The sequence below is a fragment of the Triticum aestivum genome, chromosome 7B (assembly GCF_018294505.1).
Source record: "Triticum aestivum cultivar Chinese Spring chromosome 7B, IWGSC CS RefSeq v2.1, whole genome shotgun sequence".
Lineage (NCBI taxonomy): Eukaryota > Viridiplantae > Streptophyta > Magnoliopsida > Poales > Poaceae > Triticum > Triticum aestivum.
This window is the reverse complement of record NC_057813.1, coordinates 729,072,420-729,085,734: the sequence shown is the minus strand read 5'-3', so window position 1 is coordinate 729,085,734 and position 13,315 is coordinate 729,072,420. Positions and strand designations below refer to the sequence as shown.

At 53.6% G+C, this 13,315-nt stretch overlaps 1 long non-coding RNA gene across 1 annotated transcript; it reads left to right on the top strand.

The window, feature by feature from the left end:
- The first annotated feature begins 3,153 nt into the window (after positions 1 to 3,153).
- LOC123156298 (uncharacterized) lies at positions 3,154 to 3,985 on the top strand. The gene is made up of 3 exons (XR_006477947.1): positions 3,154 to 3,213; positions 3,741 to 3,855; positions 3,930 to 3,985. It is a non-coding gene; the product is annotated as an uncharacterized lncRNA (long non-coding RNA).
- Positions 3,986 to 13,315: the final 9,330 nt, after the last annotated feature.

The window sequence follows — 13,315 nt, the reverse complement described above, 5'->3', positions numbered from 1 at the left end:
TGTCGTGGTTCTAAGCCTGACAGTAGAGTGTGGGGGTAGGTATAGAGAGGCAAGGTCCTAGCTATGGAGAGGTTGTAAGCACAAAGGATGTACGAGTTCAGGCCCTTCTCGGAGGAAGTAACAGCCCTACGTCTCGGAGCCCAGAGGCGGTCGAGTGGATTATGACTGTATCGATTACAAGGTGCCGAACCCTTCTGCCTGTGGAGGGGGGCGGCTTATATAGAGTGCGCCAGGACCCCAGCCAGCCCACGTAGGAGAAGGTTTAAGGTGAGTTAAGTCTGGGGCGTTACTGGTAACGCCCCACATAAAGTGCCTTTACTATCATAAAGTCTACTTAATTACAGACCGTTGCGGTGCAGAGTGCCTCTTGACCTCCTGGTGGTCGAGTGAGTCTTCGTGGTCGAGTCCTTCAGGCCAGTCGAGTGTGTCCTCGTTGGTCGAGTGAATCCTCGTTGGTCGACTGGAAGGCGACCTCTTCTAGGGATGTCCTAGGGTAAGTTACTTGGGACAGGTCCGTGACCCTACCCTAGGTACATAACCCCATCATTAGCCCCCGAATGGATTGAGGCTTTGAGTGAAGAAGGAGTTGATGTCGTTTCTGATTAACCTTTGCGCTCTAGTTGTGCGCTGCTCTGGATCAAAGAATCTCTTCGTTGACGGGGAGCAATTCGTCTTCGGTCGACTCGATCCATTCTATTTTTGCGTCGAGTGATCTTTCGAGCTTCGTCGATCTCCGAGCGACGGATCGCCGGGATCACCGCGTCTGACAGACTGATTTGTTGTTCGCGGATTCTGCGGGGTGCGAAATTTGGGGGCGCGCGCGAAGCGGGGCAAACCGCGGCGTTCGGATGGGACGGGGCGTAGACGCCTCGATCTCCGCGCCGCCTTTTTCGCCACATATCCAGTCCTCATAACTGCTCACAGATATGATTAGATCGACCGGGCCCACACGTCAGCCACTCGGAAGGGACCTTATAAATGTGCCCGGCGAGGATTTTTGTGCTGCGCCTCAGCATTCTCCCTCTCTCCCTCTGCTCCCTTCCTCCCTGCCCAGCGTGCCTGCTCTCGCCTCCGCACCGCTTCCCTTCGTGCATCTCACCGGCGACCATGGCCAAGGAGAAGACGGCGGCGCTGGAGCGTGCCAAGAAGGCGTCGGCATCGGAGAAGGCGAAGGGGAGATCCACCAGCCGCCGAGGATCCTCGTCCAGATCCCGCCTGCCGAAAGGTTGGGTCCAAGGCGACTGGATCCAGTCGACCATCACGGAGAAGGACCTCCTCGACATGGCCAATGAGGGCTTGATCCCTCACGGAGCTGCGAGGTTGCCGGGGAAGGAGTGGCAGCCACAGCCAGAAGAGGGTGAGTGTGTGCTTCTGGCCACTCATGTCGATCGGGGGTTTTCCTTGCCACCAAGCATTTTCTTCCGGGGTTTCTTGAATTTCTTTGGAGCGCAGCTCCACCACTTTACCCCAAACTCCATTGCCTACCTTGCTGCATTCGTGTCCATGTGTGAGGGTTTCTTGGGCTGTCGACCGCACTGGGGTTTGTTCAAACGTATCTTCACGTGTCGCTCTCAGACCGTGAAGAAGGCGAGCCCAGGTGACGAGAAGACCCGAGTCGTCCAAATGTGTGGGGGCCTGGGAATTCAGGTGAGGAACAATAGCACCTTCCCGCCCATGTCCTTTCCCGAGTCCGTCAGGGGCTGGCAGTCGACTTGGTTCTACTGCCAGGTCCAGTCGACGCCAGGGCAGTCGAGTGGACTCCCTCCGTTTACCATGGACCGAGTGAACAAGCCCTCCCCTCTGAAGCTGATTCCGGAGGAGAAAGCCGACGTGAAGATGTTGATGGAGCGCGTGGTGCAGTTGGTTCGGGAGGGGGTGACGGGCATGGATCTTCTGGAGGTCTTCCTCAAGCGTCGCATCCAACCCCTTCAATTCCGGAGCCACTGCATGTGGTTGTACTGTGGGCCCGAAGACGAGACTAGAGTCCATCCAGAAGAAGTCGACGATGTCACTCTGGAAAGATGGATGGTAGCCGTCACCGGAAACAGGGACAACCCGCGCGGAGCCAGAAGGATTCCTCCACTCGACCACAACAGCATCCCAAACAAGGTACACTTGCTCTTTCCATTGTGTCCTTGTTGTACTCATTTCTGCTAACCCTGCCGACTGGTCGACTGATCCTTGTTTGGGCATCTGCTAGGCCTTCACCGAACTGTACTCGATGCCCAATGGGGCACAAGCTCCGACTGAGGAAGGCGAGGCGAGCGGGGGCGAGGCGAGCGGGGGCGAGGCGAGCGGGGGCGAGAGCCAGGAAGAGGAGGAATGGGACTCGGATGCTGCAGGGGATGACGATGACGATGATGATGATGAAGGTGACGAAGATGACATCGAGGACGAGGAAGAAGAGGAGGAGGAGGTCGTTCCACCGCGCTCAGAAAGGCGGTCGAAGCTTGTCCACGACCCTTCGACAGAACGTGGTAAGGGGGTTGCGACTGCCACTCAGTCGACCAAGCGCCCTCGGACCACCTCTCCGGCGCCGACTGAAAAGGCGCCGAAGCAGCCCAGGGCGGCCTCCTCGAAGCCGACCAAGCTCCTGCCGAAGATGAAGGTGTCCATCCCCACCATATCAGGGTAATTGTGTTGCTCATATTTTCTTATTCTTGTGCGAACTTTATCTCTGGTCGACACTGAGGTTAGTCGACTGATCCTTTGGAGTTGCAGTGCTGCTACTTCTGAGACCTCGGCCCGGGCCGATGACCACGAGATGGAGGATGCAGCAACTTCGAATCCAGGTGCTGTGTTCTTAATACCATTCTTAGTCGACTGACTCGCGATCTCTGATCCTGACCCTTCTCCGCAGCTCCACCCAACACTGTTATCGATCTTCCTGATGATGATGAGGATGAAGAGCCGCTGAAGCACAGGAGGAGTCGAAAAGCGTCCGCCAGTAAGGTGCCTCAGGATGTGTCAGCGCCTGAAATTCTGACTGTGGAGGAAGAGAACACCACTCGACACACGGTGACCTTCGCGACCCCACTGACGAGTGCTCAGCAGCCCTCCCTCTTCACGACTCACCACGTCCCAGAGGACCAAGCTGGTGCGGCGAAGGAGGCGATACGCCAGGCGGGACTCATGATGGAGCAGCTGAAGACCATCCGGGATGCGAGCCAGGCAGCTTATGACGCCAGCTCTGCCCTCCAAAGCAATGTCCAGGTCAGTCGACTGCTGTTTGTTCTGTTGGATATGCTACCAAAAACTTTTCTTTTCCGGGATTTATATTAGTCACCCACTGGGTGTGTCGAATAAACTCCGTGTTAGCGGGGGCACGCTGAGTGCACCCGCTGGGTGTAGTCCCCAAGGCTAAGGTCGACTGCTGGCAGTCGGCCTTAGGCTTTATGATGTCAATCTTTTTGTCAGTCGACTGGTCGACTGGATTTCGCAAACCGGTGGGGGCACGCTGAGTGCACCCACTGGGTGTAGTCCCCGAGACTGTGGTCGACTGTTTGCAGTTGATCACAGTCTTAGAGAATGCGTCTCGCACACTGTTTTTTTTTTGAGGTCGACTGGTCGACTTTGTCTTCAACAGGATTAGTGGGGGCACGCTGAGTGCACCCACTGGGTGTAGTCCCCGAGACTACGGTCGAATGCTTGTGTTCGGCTGTAGTCTTAGAAACGTGTGTTTTTCCCTTTTCACTCGGAAGTGAATTATTTTTGACATTTAGTCGATTGGTTCTTCGCAGAACTCTTGTGATCTTGTGACTCGCTACTCAGAACTGGAACAGAAGCATACTCAAGTCGAGCTGAGCTTGAAGCTGGTTCAGGAGAAGCTGACAAAGGCAAAGGAGGAGACTGAAGGTATGTTTGGTGAGACCTTGACGACTGCTTTTCCTCTTGCTTGTTTCAACATCTGATCTTGCTGTGTCTTGCAGGTAAGGTAAGGGAGGCCCAGCAGAAGAAAGACCTTGAGCTAGCTGAGAAGATCAAGCTTGCTGACGAGAAGTTAGCTTCAGTCACCAAGCTCGAACAAGACAATACCAACCTGAAAACTGCTCTTGGGATTGCCAACAAAGAAGTCAGTCGACTGAGAACTGACAAAGCTGCCTTGACCGATCAAGTCAGCAAATTGACTGAGAAGAAGACTGAACTGGAGGCCTTCCTGAGTGGCTTTGCCAAGAAGCTGTTTCTTATGCTCGAAGGTAAACCTCCATGTTTGGCAAATATTTCTGACTGTGGCTTCTTCCATTCGACTATCCCCTTGACTTAGTGATCACCCTTGCAGAATTTTGTCAAAACTTTGAAGAAGAAACCAGCCGACTGGAGCCAAACCTTGACCCTGTCAATTCTCCGGTGAATGACGAGGTTGCCATGGATATTTTCCGACTGGAGTCTCGCGTTGCAGCTGTCGTGGATTATCTCGCAAGGCTGAAGGCCGCCACATCTCGCATCGACTCGACGCTCTGGCCTGAGGAGACACTTCAGAATGACCTTGAGTCATTAATGGCCCGCTTGAACACGATCCCTGGTCGAGTGCAGGAATGGAAGAAGTCCTCGGCTCGGTGTGGTGCAGATGTCGCTCTGTGTCTGGCCCGAGTCCACTGCAAAGATGCACGAGAGGAGAAGCTGGCGGCTCTTCGGGTGGCCAATACCAAGAAGCACGACTTCAGGTCCTTTATGGAGACTTTCCTTGTAGCTGCCACTCGGATCGCCGACGGAATTGACCTTGATGAATTCGTCGCACCTTCCAGCCCTCCACAGGAGGGGTAAAAAACTTCTTCTGGCTCGACTCTTTTAAATTTGCCTCGGTATGCCGAGTGGAATTGTATCCAACAAACTTTAACAGGCTTGACGCCTGAGCACTTTCGGTTCCTTTAGACATCGATTCAAACTTGAATTTGGCGCTTGAATATGATTGCCTTCGGCTCAAAATGTCCTTTGCAGGTTCAAAGCAAGGTGCCTGTGCTTAGGCGAGCGCTTGGACTGCAGTTAAGCCTCCGAGTGAGAGGATCGCTCTTCACTCGGTAGGATTTTTATAACTTAGGCGAGCACGAGGCTGCAGCTGAGCCTCCGAGTGGAAGGCTGGCTTACCACTCGGTAGGATTTTGATAAACTTAGGCGAGTGCTTGGACTGCAGCTAAGCCCCCGAGTGAGAGGGTCGCTCTTCACTCGGTAGGATTTTTGTAACTTAGGCGAGCACGAGGCTGCAGCTAAGCCTCCGAGTGGAAGGCTGGCTTACCACTCGGTAGGATTTTGATAAACTTAGGCGAGTGCTTGGACTGCAGCTAAGCCCCCGAGTGAGAGGATCGCTCTTCACTCGGTAGGATTTTTGTAACTTAGGCGAGCACGAGGCTGCAGCTAAGCCTCCGAGTGGAAGGCTGGCTTACCACTCGGTAGGATTTTGATAAACTTAGGCGAAACGGATTCGCGGCTAAGCCCCCGAGTGGAAGGCTGGCTTACCACTCGGTAGGATTTTTATAAACTTAGGCGAAACGGATTCGCGGCTAAGCCACCCACTGAGGGGGAGTTTTTATGCGGACAAAAATAAAAAGTGCTGACACAATTATTTCTAAACCCATGAATTACAGAAGTTCTTTATTGCAACTCATCCGAGTGATAAAACTTAAGTGTAAAACGGGTGGAGTAGCTCCGCGTTCCAAGCTCGGGGCTCGTCGATATTATGCTCGACGTTGTAAAGACGGTATGCCCCGTTGTGGAGAACCTTGGTGACGATGAAAGGGCCTTCCCAAGAAGGAGCAAGTTTGTGTGGTTTGTGCTGATCCACTCGGAGAACCAAATCCCCTTCCTGGAAGGCTCGACCTCTCACATTTCGGGCGTGGAAACGGCGCAGATCTTGTTGGTAGATGGTCGACCGGATCAGAGCCATCTCCCTTTCTTCCTCTAAAAGGTCGACTGCGTCCTGCCGCGCTTGTTCAGCTTCTACTTCGTTGTATATTTCGACTCGAGGAGCATTGTGGAGAAGATCACTCGGCAAGACTGCTTCAGCTCCATAGACCAAGAAGAATGGAGTTCTTCCGGTCGACCGATTGGGCGTGGTCCGCAGTCCCCAGAGTACAGATGGAAGTTCGTCGACCCAAGCTCCAGCCGCGTGTTTGAGATCACGCATCAGTCGCGGCTTCAGTCCCTTGAGAATCAGTCCATTAGCTCGCTCTGCTTGTCCATTCGACTGCGGATGGGCGACTGATGCGTAGTCGACCCGTGTGCCCTGGGAGTTGCAGAAGGTTCTGAATTCCTCTGAGTCAAAGTTCGACCCATTATCCATAATGATGCTGTGCGGGACTCCATATCTGAATACTAGTTCCCTGATGAAGCTAACAGCAGTACCGGTGTCGAGGCTCTTGATTGGTTTAGCTTCGATCCACTTGGTGAACTTGTCGACTGCCACCAGTACATGCGTGAAGCCACTTCGTCCTGTTCTCAAAGGACCGATCATGTCCAGCCCCCAAACTGCAAAAGGCCAGACGAGTGGGATGGTCTTCAAAGCTGACGCAGGCTTGTGCGACATATTCGAGTAGAACTGACATCCTTCGCACTTATCTACTATCTCCTTTGCCATCTCATTCGCCTTGGGCCAGTAAAATCCGGCCCGGTATGCTTTGGCCACGATGGTCCGAGAGGACGCATGATGACCACAGGTCCCCGAGTGAATATCGTTGAGGATGAGTCGACCTTCTTCTGGTGTTATGCACTTCTGACCGACTCCAGTCGGGCTCTCTCTGTATAATTGTCCTTTGATGACAGTAAAGGCCTTAGATCGACGGACGATCTGTCGAGCCTCTTCCTCATCCTTCGGAAGCTCTTTCCTCAAGATATATGCGACATACGGAATCGTCCAGTCGGGAATGACTACCAAAACCTCCATGATCAAGTCGACCACCGCTGGGACTTCAACTTCAGTCGGATCTGTGGCACTCTTGGGCTGCGGAGTTTCTTCCGTGAAAGGATCTTCTTTGACTGACGGAGCATGTATATGCTCCAAGAACACACCACTCGGAATGGCTTCTCTCTTGGAACCTATCTTTGCTAGATCATCAGCTGCTTGATTTTTCAGTCGGGGTATGTGATGGAGCTCCAACCCCTCGAACTTTTTCTCCAGCTTCCTCACTGCACTGCAGTATCCAGTCATGGCTGGGCTTCTCACGTCCCACTCTTTCATCACCTGATTGACCACTAAATCCGAGTCACCATAGACCATTAGGCGACGGACGCCAAGTGAAATGGCCATGCGCAACCCATATAGGAGGGCCTCATATTCTGCCTCATTGTTGGAGGAATCAAAGTGAATCTGGAGCACATATCTGAGCTTATCTCCTCTGGGGGAAACCAGGACAACCCCAGCACCGGAACCATTCAACATCTTAGAACCATCGAAAAACATGGTCCAATGCTCCGAGTGAACTTCAGTCGGCTGCTGCTGTTCGATCCACTCGGCGAGGAAATCTGCTATTGCCTGGGACTTAATGGCTTTCTTTGCCTCAAACTTGATATCAAGGGGAAGAAGTTCAATCGCCCATTTGGCCACTCGACCAGTTGCATCTCTGTTGTGCAAAATCTCTGATAGTGGAGCGTCGCTGACGACTGTGATTGAATGGTCAGAGAAATAATGAGCAACCTTCTTTGTGGTCATGTATATTCCATACACAAGCTTCTGATAATGAGGATATCTCTACTTGGATGGAGTCAAGACTTCAGACAAATAATACACTGGGCGCTGGACTTTGAGAGCTTTTCCTTCTTCTTCCCGCTCGACCGTTAGCACAGTACTGACGACTTGTCCTGTGGCTGCGATGTAGAGCAACAGAGGCTCTTTGCTGATTGGAGCAGCAAGCACCGGCTGGGTGGAGAGCAGAGCTTTTAGCTCGGCAAACGCTGCATCAGCTTCCGGAGTCCACTCGAACTTGTCAGCCTTCTTCATCAATCGGTAAAGAGGCAGTGCCTTTTCACCGAGTCGTGAGATGAATCGACTTAATGCGGCCAAGCATCCAGTAAGCTTCTGGACATCGTGCACTCGCACAGGGCGTTTCATTCGGAGAATAGTGCCAATCTTTTCTGGGTTGGCGTCGATTCCCCGTTCGGAAACGAGAAAACCGAGTAACTTGCCACCAGGAACTCCAAATGTGCACTTTGATGGATTGAGCTTGATATCATACCTTCTGAGGTTGGCAAATGTTTCGGCGAGGTCAGCGAGCAGGTCGGAACCTTTTCGTGATTTGACGACAATATCATCCATATAAGCTTCCACATTCCGACTGATTTGAGTGAGTAGACACTTCTGGATCATTCGCATAAATGTGCCTCCGGCATTCTTGAGGCCGAATGGCATGGTGATATAGCAGAAGCACCCGAATGGAGTGATGAAAGCTGTTTTTACTTCATCGGGCCCATACAGACGGATCTGGTGGTACCCGGAGTAAGCATCTAAAAAAGACAACCTCTCGCAACCCGCGGTCGAGTCAACAATTTGATCTATGCGAGGGAGAGGAAAGTGATCTTTCGGGCAGGCCCGGTTGATGTGCTTGAAATCAATGCACATTCGGAGCGACTTGTCCTTCTTAGGAACCATGACGACATTAGCGAGCCACTCGGAGTGGAATATCTCTCGGATAAATCCTGCCGCCAACAGTCGAGCCACTTCTTCACCGATGGCCTTTCTCTTCTGGACGGCGGACCGCCGAAGATGTTCTTTGACTGGCTTTGCAGACTTGTCGACTCTTAGGCGATGCTCAGCCAGTCCCCTGGGAACACCTGGCATGTCAGCGGGCTTCCATGCAAAAATGTCCCAGTTCTCACGGAGGAACTGGATGAGCGCTTCTTCCTATTTTGGGTCGAGTGTTGTGGAGATGCGGGTCGGAGCCGCTTCGGGGTCGGTCAGGTGAATGTGAACAGGCTTCGTCTCACCGGACGACTGGAATGCAGATTCTGTGGCGGGCTTCTTGGATCGCAGCAAGTCACTCGGATCTGCGTTTTGCTTGTATTCTTCGAACTCGGCCGCTGTCACTTGGGAATCGGCAATTTTGGAGCCTTTCTGAAAGCACTCCTCTGCCTTTTTCCTATCACCGGTGACAGTGATCACACCTTTGGGACCGGGCATCTTCAATTTGAGGTACACGTAACATGGTCGAGCCATGAACCGTGCATAGGCTGGCCTCCCCAAAATGGCATGATATGCACTTTGAAAATCCACGACTTCAAACGTCAACTTTTCTTTGCGGAAATGCTTTGAATCGCCAAATACTACGTCAAAAGCTATCTGGCCGAGAGACTCAGCCTTCTTCCCTGGTATAACTCCATGGAAGCTCATGTTACTAGTGCTCAATCGGGACATCGGAATGCCCATACCTTTCAGCGTGTCTGCATATAACAGATTCAGCCCACTTCCACCGTCCATCAGCACCTTTGTCAGTCGAGTGCCTTCGACAACTGGATCGACCACCAAAGCTTGCCTCCCAGGGGTGGCAATATGAGTTGGGTGATCAGATTGGTCGAATGTGATGGGTGTTTGAGACCACTTCAGATAATTTGCCTTCGCTGGAGCAACCATGTTAACCTCTCGGTTAATTACTTCCAGTCGACTTCTGCTTTCCACATCTGCGAAGATCATCAGAGTGGAGTTGATATGCGGGTATCCTCCCTCACTGTCCTCTTTGTCTTCGGCTTTGTCTGACTCCTTCTCCTTGTCCTTAGACTGTTTTCCCTGAAACTGCTGGATCAGGAGTCGACATTGGCGAGTGGTGTGCTTTGGGTAAATGATATTCCCCTCTTCATCTTTTTTCGTGTGAATATGACACGGCATATCCATCACGTCGTTCCCTTCTTTATCCTTCACCTTCTTGGGGTTCCAGGATCCTTTTGGTTTCCCCTTAGACTTTCCTTGAGTCACGGCCAGAGCCTCTCCAGGAGCTGCTGGTTCGGCCTTCCGCTTCTGTTTCCGACTGGAATTTCCTTTTTCCGACTGACTCGGCTTGTGCTTGCCGCTTCGGAGTCGGTCTTCTTCTTCGCCGTTGGCGTACTTGGTAGCAATCTCCATCATCCGACTCAAGGTCATGTCACCGGTTCGACCAAATTTCAAGCTCAGTTCTCTGTTCTTGACACCATCTTTGAAGGCGCATACTGCCTGATGGTCAGAGACATTTTCCACTGTGTGGTGCAAAGTGATCCACCTCTGAATATACTCTCTGAGAGTCTCATTGGTTTTCTGCACGCAGACTTGCAACTCTGTCAATCCCGCTGGTCGCTTGCAAGTCCCTTCGAACGTTCTGACGAACACTCGGGACAGATCTTCCCAAGTGTAAATACTGCTAGGAGGTAATTGGGTCAACCATGCCCTGGCAGAACCTTCCAACATGAGGGGCAAATGCTTCATGGCCACCTCGTCGTTCCCACCACCGATCTGAACTGCCACTCGGTAGTCTTCAAGCCAAGTTTCAGGCTTAGACTCACCAATGAATTTGCTGACTCCTGTTGCCAACCTGAAATTGGGGGGAATAACAGCAGCTCTGATAGCTCTGCTGAAACATTCAGGACCAGAAACATGTACTCGACTGCTCGTGGGCACTTCTCTGTCGAGTGCACCACGATGGGCTCTGTTCCGGTCGACCAACCCTTGCACGATAATGGATCGCGCGTCGAAGCCTGGCTCCCTGGGGTCAACTGGAACTCTACGCCCTGTACTGTACTGACGCCTATCATCTGGCTGCCGAGGAGCGTAAGACCCACCCCTCGGAGGGGAATAGGGCACTCGACGCCTATCATCTCGGTCGAGCCTGTCGCCATATTGATCTCGCCGATACTCACGCCCTTCGTGCCGCGGAGGCGATCTGGGGCTGTGAGCCGACTGAACCGTATTCACAGTGACAGATCGACTGTGAATTCTGTTGCGCGACTGAGACACGGCTGAATTCTGATCTCCTGCTGCCCGGAGTAGATCCCTGATCTGCAGCAAACCTCTGCCAGCTTCTGACTGCGAAGGCTGAATGGACTCTGCTATACGGGTCGCAGCTGCTAAATTCTGAATTGGGGTTCGATATACCTGAGTCGGCGGGAAGAGTTGACGTCGACTGGTGTCGGGAACTCGTTGCCGCGCGCGCTCGTCGAGTGCTCGCTGAAGGTTCTCCAGTCGAGTGCGCTCGGCCAAATTGGCTAGACGCGCCTCCTCCAAGGCACGAGCCTCGGGGGTTTCTCCTGCGATGGGAATGCGCAGGGGATCCTCGTTCCTGCGGCGAAGCTCTTCTCTTTGCAGAGAATCGAGTGGCTCGGGCTGGTACTCTTTGTAGCCTCGAGCAGGGTCGCTGCCGTCACCTGCTCCACCACCGCGGGCGAAGCCAGGAGGGCTGTGGGGCCCGTCGACCATCAAGATTTCCGCCGCTGGATCACTGCTTCCGCACTCGGATGCAGTCTCTCCGGAGCCAGTCGACTGATCGAACAAGTCGTAGAGAGATTCGTTGGGCTCGATTGCCGCAACTTGTGTAGTGGTCGACTGGCGAGCCACCGCGTGACTCACCCATCGCTGGAGTCTCGACCGGCCTGAGCGCTTGCGCTGGCGGGAGACCGGGAGGGTGGATGATGGAAGATCCGACCGATACTGGGTCGATGGTTGCCGCAGCAGAACGCCGCGGACACATGCGCGAAAATGCGTCGCACCGCGGACGGGGAGCGCATCCACGTCGAGTGGAGCCTCTTGGAGCCATGCGGAGTCGTCGGCGATGAAGGTGAGAGTGCCGAGACGGATCTCTTGACCCTCGATCAAAACTCCGGCAAACACCATGATGAAAATACTCGGAAGAATTGCAACTTCTCCACAAATCGCTAAAACACCTGCCCCACGGTGGGCGCCAACTGTCGTGGTTCTAAGCCTGACAGTAGAGTGTGGGGGTAGGTATAGAGAGGCAAGGTCCTAGCTATGGAGAGGTTGTAAGCACAAAGGATGTACGAGTTCAGGCCCTTCTCGGAGGAAGTAACAGCCCTACGTCTCGGAGCCCAGAGGCGGTCGAGTGGATTATGACTGTATCGATTACAAGGTGCCGAACCCTTCTGCCTGTGGAGGGGGGCGGCTTATATAGAGTGCGCCAGGACCCCAGCCAGCCCACGTAGGAGAAGGTTTAAGGTGAGTTAAGTCTGGGGCGTTACTGGTAACGCCCCACATAAAGTGCCTTTACTATCATAAAGTCTACTTAATTACAGACCGTTGCGGTGCAGAGTGCCTCTTGACCTCCTGGTGGTCGAGTGAGTCTTCGTGGTCGAGTCCTTCAGGCCAGTCGAGTGTGTCCTCGTTGGTCGAGTGAATCCTCGTTGGTCGACTGGAAGGCGACCTCTTCTAGGGATGTCCTAGGGTAAGTTACTTGGGACAGGTCCGTGACCCTACCCTAGGTACATAACCCCATTAGCTAGCGTCTCCGGGGTGTGGCCTCCCTCAAGGACGTCGCCGCCGCCGGCACCTGGAGGGGGGAAACGGATGCGTCGGGTCTACACGGATGGGGTGTAACTGTGGGTTTGGCCCGGATGTTGCTTCCAGGTGTCCCTCTGTGCTGACCTGACACAACCGGGTGGAGAGGTCCACTGGTCAAAGCCCTTCCGTGGAAAGTCAAAGGGCTATATCTCGTGGCCAACCGCTCCAGGGTTAGGCGGGAAGGGGGCCCTGGGGGTAGCAATGCCACCGGAGCATCGCACCGGCCCCTCATACATGTGTGGTGGTGTTGTGGCATGTCCGAAGAGGCGGCGCGCGTCTCCGGGGTGTGGCCCCCTCACGGACGGCGATGACACAGTAGTAGACGTTCTGCGGTAAAGGTGCGGCGTGAATATTATTAAATACTCGGATCGCGATAAAATCATGAGTTTTTTACATGACATGGGCACATGTGCTATAGGAGCGATGGTAATTTTTCATAATTTTTTGTGATGGAGAAGTATCCGAACACTTCCCTCTATGCGGATTGCCCTTCACATGTCTACGACTGTGGCCGGCGGCCTCCGTGGGCTAGCATGCCGCCAATCTTGCGTGCACGGCTTCTCACAAGTCTGAGTGTGTTTTGGTGGTTGCAAACGCCCGGAACGCGTCTCCGGGCCGTGGCCCCCCTCACGGACGGCGTCGCCGCCAGCACTTGGAGGGGGAAACCGACGTGTCGGGTCTACACGTAGGGGATGTAGATGTGGGTTTGGCCCAGGTGTCCCTCTGTGCTGACCTGATACAACCCGGTGGAGAGGTCCACTGTTTGCCCGTCCGTGGAAAGTTAAAGGGCTAGATCTCGTGGTCAACCGCTCCAGGGTTAGGCGGGACGGGGCGCGAGGGGGGCGGGGGGTAGCT